Here is a 21907-nt window from a genome sequence, read left to right on the forward strand (position 1 = left end):
CTAAAGCTCGTCTAGTGCTAAAGGCGTTAGTTTCATCTTTTGTGAACATGAGATGATTTTATCTTATCCAGTTTACTCCTTTTCACTTTTAATTTTGCAACGAATTTTGAATTAATTTACAACTCGCCACACTCCTTTATAAATATGATTTTCCTCACTTTTCTTTTTATCATTTGTGACCGATGTTAAATAAACCCACAATCTATTTCATTGGCTAATTAGACATAAGATTGATCTCGGCCTAAAATGTTAAACATATTCAAATATACTTATTGTTACTGACCATTTCAGATTGGGAATTAGGAAAGAGCAACTAACAAATAGTATGACCAAGACAAATTGAAGATTATTCAATGTTAATTCAAAGAAAAGTTTAAACACGTGACTAAGACAATAATTAAAGAATATATCATGCATGTCCAAGTGAAATAAACCCCAAAAATCATCTCTTTCTGTATATAAAGCGCACTTAACTGTTTTTTTTAGAAATAAACCCACAATACTTAATGGAACTTAGTTTTTGCATCTTAAAATTCAAAAAATAAAATAAAATAAAAAAACTACTACCAAATATGCTTATCGAAAGTTCACGTATATTTTTTAAAAAAAATTCATATATTTAAACCTTACTATTTTACATTTAAAATTAGAATCCTAACTATGTTTATTTGCATTAACTTAAAACTCAAAATATGATGCGTTCTTTTTCAAACAATAATTAATTTATTCAAAATTCATGAACAACCAACCTATATTTTAACACGATAAGTTTTTTCATTTCTTTTTATTTTGTTTGTTTTTGCATGTATGCTTGAGTCATAAATTGTGGTTTATAACATAACTACATACTAATTGCATGTCAACTTTACATCTTTTAACATTAAAATTACCACATTTAAAACTCAAAATCAATCTAATTAATATCATTTTTGAAACAACAAATGAATTATAAATAAAGACGTAAAACATCAAATGACATCAATAAATTGCGCATACTAAACAAAGGAAGTCATTAAAATAACTTTCTTTGTACTTCGATTACAACAAGATGCATCGAAATAAATAATATCAAGTTGAATAAAAATCTGTATGATGAACTAACTAAAAGAGAAGCACAAACAACTGGAGACTTGAACGGAAACTTGAAATCAATCCTCTACTACTTTTCTTTCTGTCCGTGTGCTTTTTTTTCACTGTTTCTTGTTTTCCTTTTGTTTCTTTTTTTTTTTTTCTCGTTTTGGTTTCTTTTTGTTTCTTGTTTTGTTTTTTTTTCTTTATCAGTCGTTGTTTCTAATTTTCTCTTTTCTTGCTCTCTCTGTTTCTTTGCCTTTTTTTTCAACGTCGTTCTCTTCCTTCTTGTGCGTGTATATTTGTTGCTCCCCCTTTTTTCATCCGTGTGTGTGTTAGTAGGGTATAGGGTGGTAAGTTGAGGGGATGAGGGAAATTAGGGGGTGATTGGGGTAGTTTTTTAGGATAAGATTTCTTTTTTTCATTTTTTTTAAGAAAAAGATAAGATCAAAAAAATTAAGATAAAATAAAATAATAATAAAATATTAATTAATTATTTTTTTTATATTAAAGAAAATGTAAGAAAAGTTTATAACTATCCTAAAATGAAATATAGTTTAAAATATTAGAATTACTAGCTTTTTCATTAAAATTAAAAGAAAAAAATGCTTTTGAATTTCTTTTCATATTAGTTTTATTAAAAAATATAAAATATCCCAAAAATGTAACTTTATTTATTTATTTTCAACTATAACTTATTAAAAATGAAATAAGAGTTAAAATAATATCGGATCAAATATAAATATTTAATTCCGAAAAATATATATCAAATTCGGGAGGGTCAAAAATTACGTGTCTACAAAAATCAGCAATAAAGATACGCAAAAGGAAGAAGAAAACAAACAAATCCAGTTGTTAAATAAAGCAACAAATGAGTTGAAGATACTGGAAGGGATCTCTTCATTAGAGATTAAATTAGACAAAGTGATGGAGATTTGCAATGAGAAACAGGCAAATATGGATGAGAATAATCTAGAAGATAACATTAATCAAGTAGCTAAGGACGCAGATTTATCTCCTGGGAAAGTTGAGTCAATGAAAGCCAAACAAAGTAAATCAAAGAGGAAGAGCCAGAATAACAAGTCAAGTGCAGGTACAATTCATACAAGGAGTCATACTGTCAAGAATAAATCAAAATGAAAGAATTAATATGGAATATAAGGTCTGTTAATACACAACAGGCCTTTACCAGATTAATCATAATGCAGAAGAGAAATCAGTTTTGTTTTATAGGTAAATGGAACCATTTCAAGAGAGGCAACATATATAAGAATATAAAAGGAGAATGGGTATGAATCACGCTGTAGTGAATATGTCAGGAAAGATATGTGCATTCATGGATGGAAGTGTGGAATGTATCATAGTCAAAGATAAGGAATAACAACTATCAATGAAGCGGGTATGTCAACAAGTTGATGTATCTTTGTTAGTTACATTAGTTTATGCAAAGTGCAGCTCAGGAGAAAGGCAAGTTTTATGGGATTCATTTTTGGACATGGCTGATGATCGACAGCCTTGGCTAATAGGAGAGGATTTTAATGTCATAAGAAATAAAAAAAATTGGGGGGATTATCAGTTGTACTGAATGAAACTAAAGATTTTAATCAATGTATAAGTTTGTGCAATTGGGAAGAACCTCAGTTTAAAGAAAGTAAGTATACTTGGTGGAATGGTAGAACAAATTATGCATGTATATTTAAAAGGTTGGATAGGGTGTTGTTCAATGATAGATTACAGAATTTGTTTTAGACATTGAAAGTGGAACATCTTCCTAGAAGTAGTTCTGATCATACTCCTTTGTTGATTCATTTCAAGATGGATAGGGGGCAAGTAATCAAACCTTTTAGATTCCTGAATATATGATTGAAAAAAGAGACATGTTTAGAAGTGATTAAGAAGAATTGGAAAGTAGATATGCATGGTAATTCATTCATTGTTTATCATCATAAAATGAAGAAGGTAAAATCAGCATTGACAAGATGGAGCAAAAAGACCTTTTAAAACATATTTCAAGAAATTTTCACTTTGGAAGATGTTCTGAAAGTTAAGGAAAAATAATTTGAAAAGAGGCTTGATGAAGGAAATAGGGAAGCTCTGAGTAAAGCTCAAGCTGAGTTAAGCCTTCAATTAAAGAGAGAAAGAATTTTGGAACCAGAAAGCAGGATATGAATGGTTTAAACATGTGAAAAGAAACACTAAGTTCTTTCATGCAATTGTTAAAGGAAGGAGAAACAGATTAAGAGTTAGGAGGATATAGAATGAAGAAGGAGTATAGATGGAAGAAGAACAAACAATAGCAGATGCAGGAGTAGGTATTTTCCAGAAGCAGTTTACTAAGTAGGAAGATGCGGAGGATTTTACTATGCTACATGAGATACCAAGGTTAGTAACCAATGAGCAGAACAGGGATATTAACAGAATTCCTACTGAAAAAAAAGTAAGAAAAATAGTAATGAGGTTAAATAAAAATAGTGCAGGGGGACCTAATGGTATGACAGGAGCATTCTATCAAGATGCATAGAACATCATCAAGAAGGACATACATAGAATGGTAACTGCCTTCTTTTGTGGTTATCGGATTCCAAGATTCGATACACATACTAATTTGGTATTGTTACAAAAAAAGTTAGTAGTGAATACTTTTTCAGATATGAGGCCCATTTCATTGAGTAATTTTGTGAATAAAATCTTCTCAAGAATTACTCATGAAAGGATCAAAAGAATTCTACCACAACTGATATCACCTGAGCAAACAGGTTTTGTGCAGGGGAGAAGCGTTGCTGAAAATATTTTGATGGTTTAGAAGGTAGTATCAGAAATAAGAAAAAGGGGTAAACCACCTAATATGGTTATGAAGTTAGATATGATGAAGGCTTATGATAGGGTTGAATGGTTTTTTTAACAAAGGTTTTGAGGCAAATGGGCTTTTCAGAAGTTCTGATAGACATGGTGTTTAGGCTGTTAGAAAATAACTGGTATTCAATACTACTGAATGAGTAGCCAAAAGAATTTTTTAAATTATCAAGAGGACTGAAACAAGGAGATCCTCTATCACCTACTTTGTTCATTATGGCAGCAGAAGTTTTGTCTAGAAATCTGAAGAAATTGATGCTGAAAAAGGAGTTTAAGTTGTTTGGTATGCCAAGAGGGAGTCTAAAGTTAAACCACTTGACTTTTTCAGATGAAATGATTATTTTATGCAAAGATGAAGTGAAAACTCTGCAGATAGTAATTAATACATTGGATGGATAAGAAGAAGTATTTGGGCAGAAAATAAATAAGAAAAAGTATGCTATTTATTTACATAGAGGGGTATCAAATGAAATAGGAGTTATGGCAGAAGTGGATACAGGTATTTTGAGGAAAGATTTTCCTTTCATGTACCTTGGTTGTCCCATATTCTATATGAGAAAGAAAAAGGAGTATTATCAACAATTGATGAATAGAATAGAAAACAAGGATGCAGACATGGAAAGAAAAACTTCTATCCCATAGAGGTAGAGTAGTTTTGATCAAGTAGCACAATTTTTTTGGATTAGCAGAATAGGGGAAAAAGGGAGACATTGGGTGAAGTGGCAAGATGTTTGTTTGCCACATGAAAAAAGGGGTTTAGGATTTAGAAGAATTTCTGATATCTCCATGACATTATTTTGTAAGCTATGGTGGACTTTTAGAACAACTTCTTTCATCTGGATGGAGTATATATTTAACAAGTATTGTAAAAATGAGCATCCATCTACGGTGATACGAAAAATTGGTGTAGGGGGATCCCAAGTGTGGAAAAAGATGTTAAGTGCTAGAGACTTGGTGGAACATTTAATAGTATGGAAACTGAGAGAAAGGAATGCTAATTTATGGTTGGATAATTGGACTGCTTAGGGGGATTTGTATTCACTAATGGAAGGGAACTGGATAAAAATTGGTAGTATCGGCAAGTAAAGGAAATTATGAAGGATGGTAGATGGGATGAACAATTGGTTACAAGTACGTTCTCACCAGATATGGCTGAACATATTTTAACTAAACTACATCCACCAAAGGGAGAAGGACATGACAGACATGTATGGAGTATAGAAACTGATGGAGCCTTTACAGTAAAGATTGCTTGGCAATACATCAGGAATAAAGGACAAGTGAGTAACATATACAAGAATATTTGGATTAAAGTGCTGCCTTTTAAAATATGTTTCTTTATGTGGAAGTTATGGGGAAGAAAAATTTTTGTGGATGATATACTAGGAGATGGGGAATGCATGGTCCATCTAAATGTTGGTGCTATGAAGAGCCTGCAATGGAGACAATCACCCATGTCTTCAGAAGATAATATTATGCTAACATGAATTGGTCTTATTTTTCTTCTTTTGCAGGTATTTCTATTCATGAGCTAACTCTAAGGGGTACTATAATCAAATGGTGGGAATTTCAGGTTAAAAAGAGAGTTCAACCATATTTTTATGCTCTAACTAACATTATTTTATGGGAGATATGGAGAATAAGAAATAGAAAGAAATATGATAATAAGAGTACAATAGGATTAAGGCTAATTTATAATATAACAAGGACTTTGAGGTTGTTGATGGTAAAAAAACTAGCAAGAAGTTTTCCTACGGAATAGCCACAAATATTACAGGAATTAGCCAAAGATAGGAGCAAGATTAAGGTTACTAAAGTGATATGGGAAGTACCAGAAGAAAGATGGGTGAAATACAATACAGATGGAGCATTCAGAGGGGAAGATGGTGGAAGTTCATATGCTTTCTATTTGAGAGATAAGAAGAGTGATATTATATATGCTAAAGCAGAGTCATAACATTATGCATATAGTTTACAAGTAGAGGCACATGCAATTTTATATACAGCAAAGCACTATAATCAATCACAGTTGGACAAGATAATCATTCAAATGGATTCTCTTATTTTGGAGAGAATATTAACAGGAATATAAAAATATCCATGGAGCATTGCAAACATAGTGAAGGATATTGAGCAATACATGCAAGGCAAGAAAGTCAAGTATCAACACATTTACAGGGAAGAAAATCAGTTAGCTGATTATCTTCCAAATGTAGCCATTGATACAGGAGAGGTCATCATTACTAGTTTACAACAACTATAACAGAAAGAAAAAGCCATACTTAAAAGTGATAAATGGTGGTTCCCCTACTTGAGAATTACATCCATATGCAGTTAAAGGGCAAAGGAAGTCTTAGGCAGCAAAGTTTACATGCATCATATTTACAGGAAATAAAAATAGAAAAAGGAGAGCATGTAGCTAGCCTAGTCTATTACAGACAACAAATGGACTCTCAGCATCATGGGAGGATCTATGGATAGATTTGAGCTTCTTAAATCTGACACCAATATCTTCGTGGGTCCAAGCATCCTCTATATTCCTCCTTCCCAGATCCAAACATCATAGGATAAAAAGAGTAAGCTTCAGTGTCAGAGTGAAGATCCGAGCTCAAAAATGGATAAAGGAATATTTACTTGAAGGTAGCAGCTTTGCATAGTTGATTAGATCTCTCAGAGCTAATAAAAAAGCTGGTCAAGGTCCCATTCAGCGGAGAACTCAGCTATTGAAGGTGTTTCAATAGTAGGAGAATAATAAGAAGCAAATTCATCAATATAAAGGAAATTCTACTTACTTTTGTAAGCTGAATAAGCAAGTAGCACTTGAAGAAGATGACACCTGTTTGATGATCCAAAAAAGAAGAAGGCGGAGCTCAAGGTTGAAGAAAGGCAGATCCATTTTAAGAGGAGGCGTGAAGTTAATAGAGATTAGGAAAATGGGTGATTTTGGAAACCCTACTGCCTTTTTGGGTCTTAAGAAAATCCGGGTTGGACCGGGTCTTTCAAATAGTAGTGGGCTTTTAATTGTAAAATGGGTTGGTCCGTTAATTCTTGAATAATTTTTAATAAAATACCAAATTAAACAAAAAAAAACTTTTAATATAGTATAGATTAGAGATTGGAGATATAGATTATTATTATTATTATTACTACTACTACTATTATTATTATTATTACTATTACTATTATTGTCATACCCCTTTTTAACTCCAAAAAGATATTATTTTAAAGTTCGAAAGGGTTTTTATTATCAAAGTGACAAAAGATAAAAATTTATTTCGAAAAGGACCTTTTATATTAAAAACTCAGAGGCGCCACTTGGCATAATCCGGTGTGCCAAATCACCTTTGGAAAATCCTTTTCAAAATGATTTGACTCTTTAAAACTGGTTTGCGAACAGAGATTCCGGCTAAGAATTTTGTTGATCGACGGGAAGATTTTAGGCATCCCTCGATACCGTGGTTCGACCACGGTCACTGCGTATCGGCTAATTTGACACCATGAATGTATAAAACCACACAAAAGCACGCAAAACAATCAATCAAGCAAACAAAATGAAAATAATCCAAAATTTGGTGTCCAGTCCAATTTATTACATGCCGAAATAGAAAATACTGAAATAAACCTACACTAACTTATACTAGTCCTAAACTATACTCTACCCGATACCTCGAGCCTTCATGACAGACATCCTCCATGTACAAAATACCTCGAGGCATTCCCCGGCGAATAAACACAAATAACTCGGGGTATTCCCCGGCCAAATGAATACACTTTTAATGCCGGAAGACCACAACCATTCAACAATATTTCAAACATTCCAATATTTATAATCCATAAATTTTCCTATCACCCCTATCGTTTGCCTTTCGATTTGACGGCCTAATCATGATACTATCAAGTTCGATGACATCAATGAATCAAAATTAGTCCGTATTCATTTTTTTGCTTTTCAAATTCCGCCCTACTTTAATTCTTGATCAATTAACCAATTCCAATACAGAATCATCCAATCAAAACTACGACAATCATAGACGTTCAAATATACTATCAAAAATTATATCATCAATCAACATGAAGCAAGCAACTCACAACATCACCTCACCAAATTATGTAAAACAAAGAGAAGGATCTGAAGAATCGGACCTTAGAAGAAGCTTTAAAAATTGATGTATTATTCCAAGAAAAACTTGGTATAATCCGTGTCGAGAACCTTAATTCAGACCTCAATCACGAACTTGCCAACTCGATCAAAACTGCAAAACAGCAGAGAAAACCATAAAAAAAATCCAAATCTCAATTTTTAAACCAAGCTTGAAACGAGTCACACCAGGTTTGCTATTTTTGGTGAAGTTTGAACTCCCTGAAGCTCCGTTGGATCTCGGCAGTTAGCGAAATAATGTTTTCCCAGTGAGATTTTGCCAGAAAACTAGAAACGAAAGAGAATTCAAAGATTTTGAGGGTGCGGATGGTCTAATTCCGGTAAGGGAATACCAATTCCGGTGAGAAACTCGCCGGAAAAACCAAACCAGCCGTCCTTGATTTGAAGGTAATATGTTTCCTATTTTATCAAAGAAAACTTGTGAGTTAAAAAACATGGTGGATGGCTTGTGTCTTTAGCTTTCGCGACAATCGCTCTTGCCCCAGTCACATTTAACCTTGCTTCCAACTATTAGCATATGTCATTGACTTGTTGCATCAGTGATCCAAATTCATATTAGGAAGAGTGACTCTGCCACAAACACAGTATCTCTGCTTTGCCATGTTTCTCAGTTAAACCCTTTGAACAATGGTATTTCTGTGGGTTCCCAGACTTGTCTGTTGACAAAACTCTCTACATGTCCTTTTTTTTTCAGCTCACAATCATGTCTCTTTCTTGCGCTGGCCTTTTTGTCTTGCTTTGTACAATTGAAGAAGTTGGTAGCCAATTTTAAAATCTTTTTTCACTTGTTTCGACATGGACTAGACTCAAAGACAAGAGCAAAAATGACCATGATTTTTTATTTGGATAACTGACTCAAGAAAAATAAAATAAAAATAAAATAAAGAGAAGAAAGAAAAGACAATGAATGTCCCCATTAAAAAAAAATAATGAAAAATGTATCTAAAAATGAGAGTTAACTCTAATGATTATGCCATGCATTTTGGATTAAGCTGCCTGATCTTTCATCCAAACCTTCTACTAATTGTTATTGAGTTAATGACCTTGAAACTGAATTGCTTCCTTGGGCCAATTTGCATTCAAAAATCTCATTTGGCTAGTGGCACCTTGAAGGGTTTTCGCCAACAAGCCTCTCTCATCTTCTTTTCCTCAACTCACCATAGTCTTATGGTGTCTGTAAGAGTTTCCACCAACGAGACTCTCTTATCTTCGTTTCTCTCAACTCATAGTCGTCTTACGATGCCCATGAGAGTTTTCACCGATAAGAATCTCTCATTTTTATTGCTCTCTTGATTTCTTATGCCGAGGAAGACAAGTGGTTCCCAAATGCATCATCATATCCCTTGCATGCTTAGCCTTAACATCCTCAAAGATTGATCCGAAGGTCTTTCTTTGGTTGTAACTTGGCTTTTGGATAGGGTTAGAAAGAAGGGATGGCATGGGGCCCAAACGGCACTTAAAGTGGGGTAGGACTTACAATTTTTAGAAACGACTCAAATAATGAGGATTAACTTATGCCCCAGTTTTTTACTAGGCAATTCTAAATTATTTATTTGGTTGGACCAAGCCCTAAGTAGGGCATCCTACGTATCTCACCCCCGAGAGAAAAGAATCGGGTCATGCGTAGTTCTGGCAACTTGTTTTGCTTGATTCTGATTTCATTTTTCTTTTGACTTCTTTTTTTTTCTTTGTAATTTTTCTGACTCTAATTTACTTACTTTTTTTCTTCCTTCTTGGACACATTTTCCTCTTTTTTTGAAAAAACTTTCTGACTCTACTCTCTTGCTCTATACTTTTCTTTTGAACTTTATTGGTTTTATCTTGATTCCAAAAAAGGGGTATGAAAGAAAATAACACTAAGGCTTAAATGGGGTAGACAAAGGATGACACAATGTTTGAATAACAGAATAAAATGTCTTTGTCATATCAATCCTTGAAAATGCACGTACATATCATGCAATATAAAAGTGAAAGATGAAGATCATTTGACACCTTAAAACCACTATCTTTAATTGAACATGTGTGCTACTTCTTCCTCTACACTTGTCAAACATATAACTCCACCTTTGTTGTATATCCCTTACATTGAATGACTCATACTTTCGTCGAGTTGATTTTCTTTATATTCCTCTTGATAGGATCACGCAGACACTGTTTGACCTAATCGAGACATGTCTTTTAATTGATGACCAAGTTATTCTTGTGATTCTCAAAATAATTGCCTTAATTTTTAGAAAAGGCTTCAACTTGTCACCAAATATCTCAGTACTCTACTATTTTCTTAGATGTTTCTCCTAACTTTAGCCCTCTGATTCAATGTTCATGCTTAAACTGCATTTTAAGATCTGACTGAAAATTCCGCAGGCATGTCATATTACTAGAATCAACATAAAATATGTTGTATAAAGAAAACAAACAAACAACACATTTGAAACATAAAAGGAAAGGGACACTTCATTTAGTTGAAATAAAAGATAAAAGGGTTTGAACATAAACGACGAAGGGACAAACAAGATAGATCTCGAACTACAACCCTGAAATACTTCAAAAAATAGAAAAGAAAACAAAACAAACTACCAGACCTCTTCCTAGTAGGGAGATGGGTGACTTCTCATTTGCTCAGCCTGACAACTTAGCCACTGGTTTGCATATCAACATGACCAGAGCTTCCCTCACTGTCAATGTTCTGCACCATAATCGATCCATCTTGAATCATCTTTTCAATTTCCCTTTTCAAATCTCAACAATCTTTAATACTATGACCCTGAGCATCAGAATTATACGCACATCATACATTAGGGTCAAAATTTCTTGAACATCGATTAAGAGTGCACTTAAGGAGAGGAGTGATCATGCTCCATTGTACTAATTTCTGAAACAAACTAGCATACGACTCTCTAATTGGTGTGAAGTTATCTCTCGACTTCTGCCTCATTTCATCATTTGGCTTGGATAAAAAATCAGGCTTAGAAGAGTTTTGGTATATTTGTGAAGTTAGAGGATGACTCTGAATTGTTGGTGTTTTCCACTGTGGGTAAGATGGGGGTTGATTATGTGGTTGTGCATTATATACTGAATATGGAGGTGGAGGAGCAGAGTATAATGGATTTTAGGAGTGATTATGTGGAGCTTGGGCATGACCTTGGGTTTGAGCCTGAGAGTGGCGACAACGGGGTCTTCTTGACCGTGCCCGCTGTCCAACTACAATAAAGGATGCAACTTCCTCATTCTTTGTCTCCACAATACTTCCTGAACCCTTTTGAATTGCTTGAGTTGTCACTTTCAATGTTGCAAAACTCACAATGTGACCAGTCTTAATTCCCTCTTCTATCATCTCCCCCATTTTAAGGACCTCAATAAATGACTTGCCTAATGCAGGTAACAAGTTTTGATAATATATTTCATCCTGTGCTTGAATAAACACCTTTGCTATTTTGCTTTCTTTCATTGGCGATTTTACTCTAACAGCTTGTTCGCGCCATCTGATCGCATACTTTCTGAAACTCTCAGTATTCTTCTTTTTTATACTAGTTAGGGATTTTTCATCAGAGATCAACTCCACATTGTATTGAAATTGTTGCACAAATTCATTAGCTAGGTTATCCCAACTAATCTACTTGTCAATGTCTTGGTCAACAAACCATTTCGAAGCTAGGTCTAAAAGACTCCCCCAGAAATAATCCTTGAGTAGTTCTTCCTTCCCTCTAGCGCCCCTCAATTGGTTACAATAGCGACTCAAATGTGCCACTGGGTCCCCATGTCCATCATAGTTCTCAAACTTTGGCATTTTAAAGTCAGGTGGAAAGTTGACACCTGGAAACATGCATAAGTCCTTATATGAGACACTTTTGTAACCCTCAAGTCCTTGCAAGTTCTTCATAGCCAGTTCCAAACTTCTCAATTTTTTGGTCATTTCCTCTTGTCCTTCTTTCATAACAAGCTTCTCAGTGTTAGGAGGAAATTCAAGTGGGTGAGTGTCACTGTAAAGACCAGTCAACTTGAATGTAGGCTCGAAAGTGTACCGCTGATCACCAGTAATATTCAATCCAGGCTTTCTTGTAGAGTAGGGAGGCACAACTTGTGGACGAACATCAAAAGTAGGAGCTTCAGGTGGGGGTGGCACCGCAAAAGCATGAACAACAGGTGAAGCCGAGTATGTGGTAGTCTTGGATTGGGGAGTGAGGAAATAAACATTAGAAGTGGTTGGGTATTGTTGCCCCAAAGTCGATCCTGATGCATGTTGTGGCATATCAACAAAAATGGGAAATTGTGCATATGACACGAGAGGCAAGATGGAAAGATATTCCAGATTATCAGTGGGAACTGGAGGAGGAGGTAACCCATTAGCCCAAGCTCGATGCATTCCTATCATTTGCTGCCTCAATTTCCGAATCACTTCATTAGCTCCTACATTCTCACTTCTCAAACTCCCTATCTGATAGTGACAACAAACTCGGTATCCTTGTTAGCCATAACCTTCTCTATGACTTGGTGCAATATGGAGGACCAGCTAAAATGCCACAACCCAACCACCTCAAACTAACTGAACAAGAGATAACAAATGCGTTAGAGTCTAACACTTTCTCAAAATCTCCCCTTTTTTTCTTTTTGAAAAGGTCACCGAACCCAAGAAGGCTACCTACGTATATCACCCCCTGAGAGAGGAGAATCAGGTGTGCGTAGTTCATGAAATCTTGCCAAAATGGTCAAATAAACTCTTTTTCTTTTTCTTGAAACTTTAAAAATAAAAGGAAATAACAAATTGTCAAAAGAATTGACGAAAATCTTTTTTGCATTTTTCGGCTTTAATAACCTATACAAAATGAAACCTATGATTACCAAAGAAAAGTCATTTTGGATTTTCGATTTTGAATTTCATATGAAAATAAAACTTGAAACTATTAAAGGAAAATGTTTTTGTAGTTTTCTTTTTAGAGATGTATATAAAACACTTACTTTAAATAAAGAGTGAAGAAAATCTTTTAGAATTTTTCAAATAAGATCCCCGAACCAAAAATAGGTTGCCTACATATCTCACATCCCGAAAGAGGAGAATCAGGGGTGCGTAGTTCATCCAGATTGGAAAATTAATGATTAAATAATCGACTAAACCCGGACTTGAGATACCAGACCACAAACAGAAGATGAAAAACATCAATAAAATCTTTTTAAGTTTTCAATTTGACACTTAACCTAAAAATGACACCAATAAATATGCAAGGAAAATCTTTTTTGATATTTTCGTTATACGAAATGTATAAAACTTCTACCAGTTTTTAAATTTTTCTTTTATAAAAGGCTCCTATTGAAAAATAATCTTTTTGAAATTTTTGAATTATGAATGCATGCTAAAGGAGACAAAGCAAAAAACTTTCTGATGTTTTTGATTTTTGAGAAATGAGTGCAAAAGGAAAAAAAATCTTTCTGAATTTTGAATTTTGAAAAACAAAAGCCATAAAGAACTCTAAAAACTAGAAACTCTCTTTTTTTTCTTTTCGACTCACTATTCTTCTTTTTTTTTCTTTACTTCTAACACATGTTTTCCCCAAATTAGTCCATCAAATGACCATATTACCCTCAAAGATGCAACAATTAACACGTAGGGATGCTTTAGAGGCGAGTCTCCTACAAAAGGCCAAGTGGGCCCCGTTAGGTCTTCAATATGATGCATATAAACATGACCTAAAGGCTGACCTACGTTGGGGTTCACTAACAAGGCTGTTCGGAGGAGCGTATATTCGATAGTGGTTGCTTTGCTTTCCATCTACTCAATAACACCGATGGCTCCTCCCATAAAATAAGGGTGACTCAACTAGAGGTCGTGTGCAATACATGTACTATGGACTTGTTGCAGAAAGAATGACTCGGGCTATGCACATGATGCTAGATATAAAGTAGTAACACATAAGATAAAACTGTAAACAAAGAGCATGTAGGCACTCAAAAAAAAAAACAAAAAGCAACACAAACATATGTCTATACACCTATAGTGACAAACTAAGCTGATACAACTCCAAATTAAGCTCTAATTCTGAAAATAGATCTCCAGCAGAGTCGCCAGAGCTGTCACACCTCTTTTAAACTCCAAAAAGATATTATTTTAAAAGTTTGAAAGGGTTTTCGTTATAAAAGTGACAAAAGATAAAAATTTGCTTCGAAAAGGACCTTTTATATTCAAAACTCAGAGTCGCCACTTGGCATAATCCGGTGTGCCAAGTCACCTTTGGAAAATCCTTTTCAAAATGATTTGACTCAAACTGGTTTGCGAACAGAGATTTTGACTAAGGAATTTTGTTGACAGACGGGAAGGTGTTAGGCACCCCTCGATCCTGTGATTTGAACGCGGTCGCTTGTTGGAGCATATCGGCTAATTTGACACCACGAATGTATAAACCACACAAAAGCACGCAAAACAATCAATCAAGCAAAAAAAAATAAAAACAATCCAAAATTTGGTGTCCAGTCCAATTTATTACAAATCGAAATAGAAAATACTGAAATAAACCTACACTAACCTATACTAGTCCTAAATTATACTCTACCCGATGCCTTGGTCCTTCATCACAGACATCCTCCGTGTACAAAATACCTCAGGGCATTCCCCAACGAATAAACACAAATACCTCGGGGCATTCCCCAGCCAAATGAATACATTTTCAATGCAAGAAGACCACAATCATTCAATAATATTTCAAACATTCCACAATTTATAATCCCTAAATTTGCCTATCACCCCTATTGTTTGCCTATCGATTTGACGACCTAATCTTGATACTATCAAGTTCGATGACATCAATGAATTAAAATTAGTCCGTATTCATTTTTTTACTTTTCAAATCCCGTCTCACTTTCATTCTTGATCAATTAACCAATTCCAATACAGAATCAACCAATCAAAACTACGATAATCATAGACGTTCAAACATACTATCAAAAATTATATCATCAATCAACATGAACCACGCAACTCACAACATCACCTCACCAAATTAAGTAAAACAAAGAGGAGGAGTTGAAGAATTGGACCTTAGAAGAAGCTTTCAAAATTGATGTATTATTCCAATAAAAACCCGGTACAATCCGCGTCGAGAACCTCGATTCATACCTCAATCACGAACTTGCCAACTCGATCAAAACCCCAAAACAATGGAGAAAACCACAAAAAAAAAAAATCCAAATCTCAATTTTCGAACCAAGCTTGAAACGAGTCACGCTAGGTTTGCTATTTTTGGTGAAGTTCGAACTCGCTGAAGCTCCGATGGATCTCGGCAGTCAGCGAAACAATGTTTTCCCAGTGAGATTTTGCCAGAGAACTAGAAACGAAAGAGAATTCGAAGATTTTGAGGGTGCGGATGGTCTAATTCCGGTAAGGGAATACCGATTTCGGTGAGAAACTCGCCGGAAAAACCAAACCAGCCGTCCTTTTTCTCATGTATTCCCTCTCTCCGATCGATTCTCTCCCTTTCTCGATTTGGATTGTCTTCTCTCCGATCTCACGCTCAGATTTGTCTCTCACTGTGGTTGTGTGTATGTATAATGGTTTTGTGTGAAGGCAGGTGTATTAATGGAATAAACTCATCAGTGATGGTGTCTATATATTCCTCTTTCCCGTATTCTATATGTGTATATGTTGAATTGGGATCTTTTTCTTTATGGTTACCGTGATGTTCGTCAATGGCGTATAGGTGTGTTCGTGGTATATGGGTCTTCTCTAAAAATGGAAAAATATGGTCAGAATGTTACTGTGGGGACATCTATATTGTTATCTATTGTATTCTTATGTATTCGCCTCCCTATTTCTATGTGAAGTATGTGTGTATATTGTGAATTCCAGTGAGTGAGAATTGTGTGGTAGTAGGGTAGGGTAGGGTAGGTGGGGTGGTGAGATGCGGGTAGGGGTAGGGGTAGGGTGTGATGTGATTTATTTTGATTGGATGAGTTATTAGGATAAAGATAAAATTAGCTTGAGGTTGTTATTTTTGTCATTTTGTGGAGATTATCACATGGGTAGGGTACGCGGTAGGATAAGGTAAAAATATAAAAAAATAATATTGAGAAGGGACGAAATTAGGTGCCTACAATTATTATTACTATTATCACTATTACTATTATTATTATTATTATTATTATTATTATTCATTATTTTTATTTTTATTATTATTCTTATTATTATTATGATGATGATGATTATTTTTTTATTTTTTATTATTATTATTATTATTATTATTACTATCATTATTATTGTTGTTGTTGTTGTTGTTATAGAAGATTTTTCAAATATTCTTAAAATCTTTAAGGCCCTTCACACTTTTAATATATTATAGATATAGATTATAGATATAGATATAAATGTACATATCATAAGTTTCAAGTGGTTGATGGATCATCACTTTTGTGTTTATCTTGCAGCACTTCTTTCCTTTCTGTAAGAGGTTAAGAAAGACGCATCAAATTGAACTATATTTGTGGTAAATTTTTATTTTTTTTTTATATGTTTAAAATCTTTCCTTGTTTTTAATATCAATTCTTTACAATATCATTAATTACATACTTATTACGTACTTAAAAATTTAAAAAAAATTGATATTTCTTAAAAAAAATTTTATTCACAAACAAAAAATAGAAATTAAATAAAGAAGAAAAAAAAGGACCAAAATAATAAGAAAAGTTTGATTGCTATTAAACCGTATACAACTAAAATCTAGGGATTATTATTTGGAAGTCGTTATATGTGTTAACATTTAGGCCTTATTTATTTGCACATAATAGAGGTCTAAATGCGAATGGTTCATACTTCAAACTAGTAAATGTATTTATTTTTACATAAGTTATTATCACTGATAGGGTCTTAATTGATCTGATTTGATCAAATCTGTGGACAAGTCTGAAACTTCTTCAGACCTAAAAGAACCAACGTTTTCTTTTTCGAACTCCAAACCTTTGAACCTGATTTTTCCACAACCCTTATATTACTAACATTAATTTCTTTCACAATTCCTTTATCACTATCTTTCTCTTTGCCTCTTTGGAGGAATAACACAGCCGAGTCTGTGATTTTGATTACATCCACTAAGAGGCTTTTTTTAATGTGAATTAACAGACACTGAAGATAAAGAATATCATAGTTGATTGTGATTACTTTACTTTGATTCTTTAACTTTTACTATTATTTTTTTTGGCTTGAGAAAGTCTGATGGAATACTTATTCTTTTTTTTTCTTGAAATTTTCGTGGGTTTGTGTGGGCATAAAATCATATAATTAAGAAGGGGAGATGAGGAAGAAAGGAAGAGGAGAACGAGAGGGATCTACTATTCTTTCTCAATCAAATGTCAATTGAATATTCATATTGTTTGTAGGTTGGATGCATTTTTGGGACACATCATAGTTGGTTAGAATTGTGCAAATATGCGTAATGCAGTTACTAGAGTACAAAAGAGTTTTAAAATAAAGTGTGGGTGACACAAGTCTTAATAATTGACTGGAAATGACAATCTTTATTAAGAATTAAGAAAGTAAAAAAAGTTTGAAAATAACCTATAAGTTTTTTAATTTACACTTTGATCTAATGTTAAAACTAATATAACTAGAAATAGAGGGAAAAAAGGCGTATTTCTCCCTTTTCTCATTTATTGGAGTTTTCTCTCTCTTCGTGATTTTTGTTGTTCATTGTTGTTGTTTCTTTATTCATCATCTTCTTCATTATCATCATCTTGTTCTTCATTATCATATCTTCTTGTTCATCGTCATCTTCTTGTTGTTGAACATTGTTGTTACCGCTACTATTGCTACTTGATCAAATATTTTTAGGTCAAATTTTATTCGTATATCACTTGAGAATTACTTATAGGTGATTTTAGTAAGTAAAATTATAATTTTTAGTTGAATTTCTCATTTGGGTGTATCTACTGCTTTTGTTTTTTTATCAATAGATAAAACATGTAACGTGAATCCAACAGATGAGTAATCTGTTGCACAGATGAGTAATCTGTTGCAACATATTGACTAATCTGTTGCAATATATTGACTAATCTGTTGCAACATATTGACTAAACCATTGCAATATATTGACTAATCTCACTACAAAAAAAACCGCGTTTAGCAACAGACCGAAAACGTTGTTAATCAACATATATCTGTCGCTATATCAATTTAGACACGAATCAACGACGGAATATGTCTCGTTGCTGTTTTGCGCGTTGCTAACCATTTAGCAACGAAAAAATAAAATCCGTTGCTAGTTTTGCAATGTCATAGAGATGACCTATATCCGTTGCCATTTGTAGCAACGAATAAATTTGTTATTATATTTATAAATGCCGTTACTAATTTCATATTGTATTTCGTCATTTTGATTATTTCGTGACCAAATATTTCATTGCTAGTCCGTTGCTAAAACTTTTTATATTTAGTCCCCAATTTTTTGTGACAAAAGATTATTTTCCTCAATCCATTGCAAACATCTACCAACTATCCTTAAAAGAACCCACATCATCCATAATACCAAAGATAGCAAAATTTAAACACAATTATGTTCAAAACATTCATAGTTTCACAACACCCATCTAAACACAATTATGTCCAAACATCTACAAACTATTCTTAAAATAACCCACATCCATCAAGTGTATATTGTTGTTGCACAATTTTAAACATTTTTAACAAAATAGACCATAAAAAATCAATGCACTGATCGTCAAAAGTTCACAACTGATCAAGATTGCAATCATCAACTAAGGAATCAAGATCGTCCAAAGTAGTAACCTTTTGCTTCATATCCAAGACCAAATAGTCTTCGCTTTTTTCTCCCCCCACAGCTTGGTAATATGCTTCAATTCGATCAATATCAGATTCTGAAAATGTTTTTTCTCATAATATTTCTTCATATCTTTCCTGTAATAGATGAAGTGAAATTATAACGGATTATACTTAAAAACAATTAGATACCAAAAACTACTTTAAACTAAAAAATAAGAATTAAGTAAACTACTACATTAAGATTTAGTCTTACATGGACGATTCGGGAATGTTCATTATCGAAAGATTTTCCTTAATGACCATGTGTGTGAACATGCAAATGTACCAGGTGCTGATACATAGAAGACAATGTGGTAATCACTTTCAATAATGTGATGCTTGGAAAGATACGCAGCTTGTCCCATATAAGCAAGAATAAATGATGGATAAACAACAAAAGTAAAAGCTATTTGCAGAGAAGCAACTCTTATTAGGACTTTGGTTGAATTTGTAGTTGCCATCATAAAGGATTTTTGCTTGGTATTTTTACAACCAGGAACGTTATCAAATTGAACAAAATAGCAGGAGAAAAATGTTATTTTGACTATAAACAATCTAGCTAACACACATCAGCTTAATATCCTCCAATCTAATACTCAGTTCAAGAAACTGATACAATACCATCCTGTGTCAATTTTTTCGGAAGGAACAAAAGTGAAATGATAATCTACATGCTAAATGTACGCTCATGCTTGCAAGGAAAAAATAATTAAGAAGCTTGTGCAGAAAAGTAAATTCTGATTATTCCCAAAGCAACTCATGTAAGAAATGTAGAAGAAGAAGAAATGATGCAGAAACACTAAAATAGTGAAGTATAACTATGATTTCTTGGTACCTTTCAGCAGCTTAATGAGAACCAAATTACTTGCATTTGTTGTCTTCTGCAACATCGACCCAATAACAAGTGTTGGGAGCACAGTTACCATATCTTTTCCACTTTTCTTTGCATATGACCAAGCTTTTTTCTCAGCTAACAGTACCAGTTCTGCGTGCATTTGGAACCATAAAACGCATTCAGATTGGGAGCTTCTCTAGCAAAGTAAGCACTTAAGAGTCAAATCTGAATTTATATTATAAGGACTAACTCAATCAGACAACAAACTGCTCAAGTAATTAAGTAATCAATATACAGATCATATATTACTATACCAACATTACGTATCGTATGCAAGAAACATGAATAATAATCTTAAATTTACACAGAAGTCAAATTCACAAACTCTATATTTGTTGCTTTGCAGAATTTTCTGTCAGACCAACAAGTCTCATCCATCGATTTGGACTTTGGCCAGTTGGGGTTCAAGACAGAAGTAGCAACAGAAGATACAAACACAACTCTCTTAATATTTTCTCAGAGCATGCCTTCGGAACATTAACTGTGCCTTTTACTGCAGGCTTAACAAGTTCAACATGTAATCTAGACATTGAATATATAAAGAGTTTTACTTTCTTTTTGCTGACGTCTAATACCATGTGCTAAAGATCACTATCCTAAATAACCGAAGATCCATTAGGAGTTGTAGCCTCATGGAACGAATCTGTCGACCTATGCCAGTGGGCTGGAGTAAAAAGAGCAAGAAAATTGTCTTGTTATCATGAATATCAAATGATCTTTAATATTAGTATCTTACAAATTTTTACCCGATCAGTATTTTACATCCTGAATAGAAAACATGGGCTAGGGTATTCCGACCTATTACTTTACGATTTCATGTGTCCTCTGAAACATTAACATATATCAATCCTTTCATATATCCTCCAGGAAAAAGCTTAGACAAATAGTAAACAAGCAAAATTCTGAAATTGCATGAGATTATGAGACTTACATTCTAGTGATGATCCTTGCATCACCTAAGTCTCTCATCTGCAAAGTGGACAAGACCATAAAAATGAGCATAATAAGCTTTGATGTATTTAGTCAAGAAATATAATCGTGCATATCCTCTCTATGAAATCAGTAGCAATTTGGTTATCAAAGAAAACGACCGTAACTTGATTTTCTTAGCATCCCTTTACACAACTAAATAAATGAACACCCTAACTTAATTTTCTTATCACCCCTTTACACAACTTGATAAAAATTAGAGAGAGTAAAAAAGAAGTGTGGGAAGAAACTCTATGTCAGCTCATTTTAAGCCTTCATTTTAAGCCTTTTAAGTGCTTAAAATTGAGTGATAAAGTTGTATGCCATGTCAGACTTCTATATTCACACGATACATTCCTCCCTACTTGAAGTGTCTATACGACTACTAGCAAAACCAAAGTATCTAACAGACAATTTATGCAAAGTTTAAGGGCTATCTATGTACTTACACAAGAAAGATAGAAAACATCATCTCACAGCCTATTTAGTAAAAGAAAAAACAGATCACATCAAAATTTACCTCATCAAACTTTGTGGCAAACAAGTTCAGTGAAGTAAGAATTCCTCCATTTGGCCCAAGATTTAATTTCTTCATGAATTCCTTGTATCGAACAGTGTCTCTAATATCGATTCACCAAATGACAGGGTCAAGACAGCAGGATCAAGGTTCACGACATAACCCCAAAGATTGGATGCCATTGTGTGGTAAACAAGATGATAGAGAAATGTAGTTTTTTCACTACATAATCATCAACCAAAACAAGTGCTATATCAACTCGTCCCAGTAAATATTAGATCATGACAAACAACTTGGGACAAATATAGTATCTCCAAAACAGTATACATATGAATCCTTAAAGCAACAATTGGGACTTTACCATAACATCAATTTTCTTATGTATCCACAAGATTCCTTAATTACTTGGCACAATAAAAAATGTTACTCCGTCCGTTCTCTTTTACTTGTCACTAGTTTCCTAATTTGATTTCTAGTTTTACTTGTCATTTTTGACAAATCAAGTAAAGCCAAAAAAAAATTTTCACGTTTTACACTTAGCATTAATTAGTTGTTCCTCAAATTATTTTTCAATACCTATTGCTAAATATCTATTAATATGAGTAATGTGGTAAAATCACTATACCAATTATCATTTTCGTAATGAGTGTG

General features: G+C 33.6%; 1 long non-coding RNA gene across 1 annotated transcript; it reads right to left on the reverse strand.

Annotated features, from left to right (window-relative positions):
* Window positions 1-19837: 19837 nt before the first annotated feature.
* On the reverse strand, window positions 19838-21327 carry LOC107855841. Its single transcript, XR_001670377.2, has 3 exons — window positions 21260-21327; window positions 20702-20739; window positions 19838-19860 (listed from the first exon to the last, which is right to left on the reverse strand). It is a non-coding gene; the product is annotated as an uncharacterized LOC107855841 (long non-coding RNA).
* Window positions 21328-21907: the final 580 nt, after the last annotated feature.

The sequence above is a fragment of the Capsicum annuum genome, chromosome 6 (assembly GCF_002878395.1).
Source record: "Capsicum annuum cultivar UCD-10X-F1 chromosome 6, UCD10Xv1.1, whole genome shotgun sequence".
In the NCBI taxonomy this organism is placed as follows: domain Eukaryota; kingdom Viridiplantae; phylum Streptophyta; class Magnoliopsida; order Solanales; family Solanaceae; genus Capsicum; species Capsicum annuum.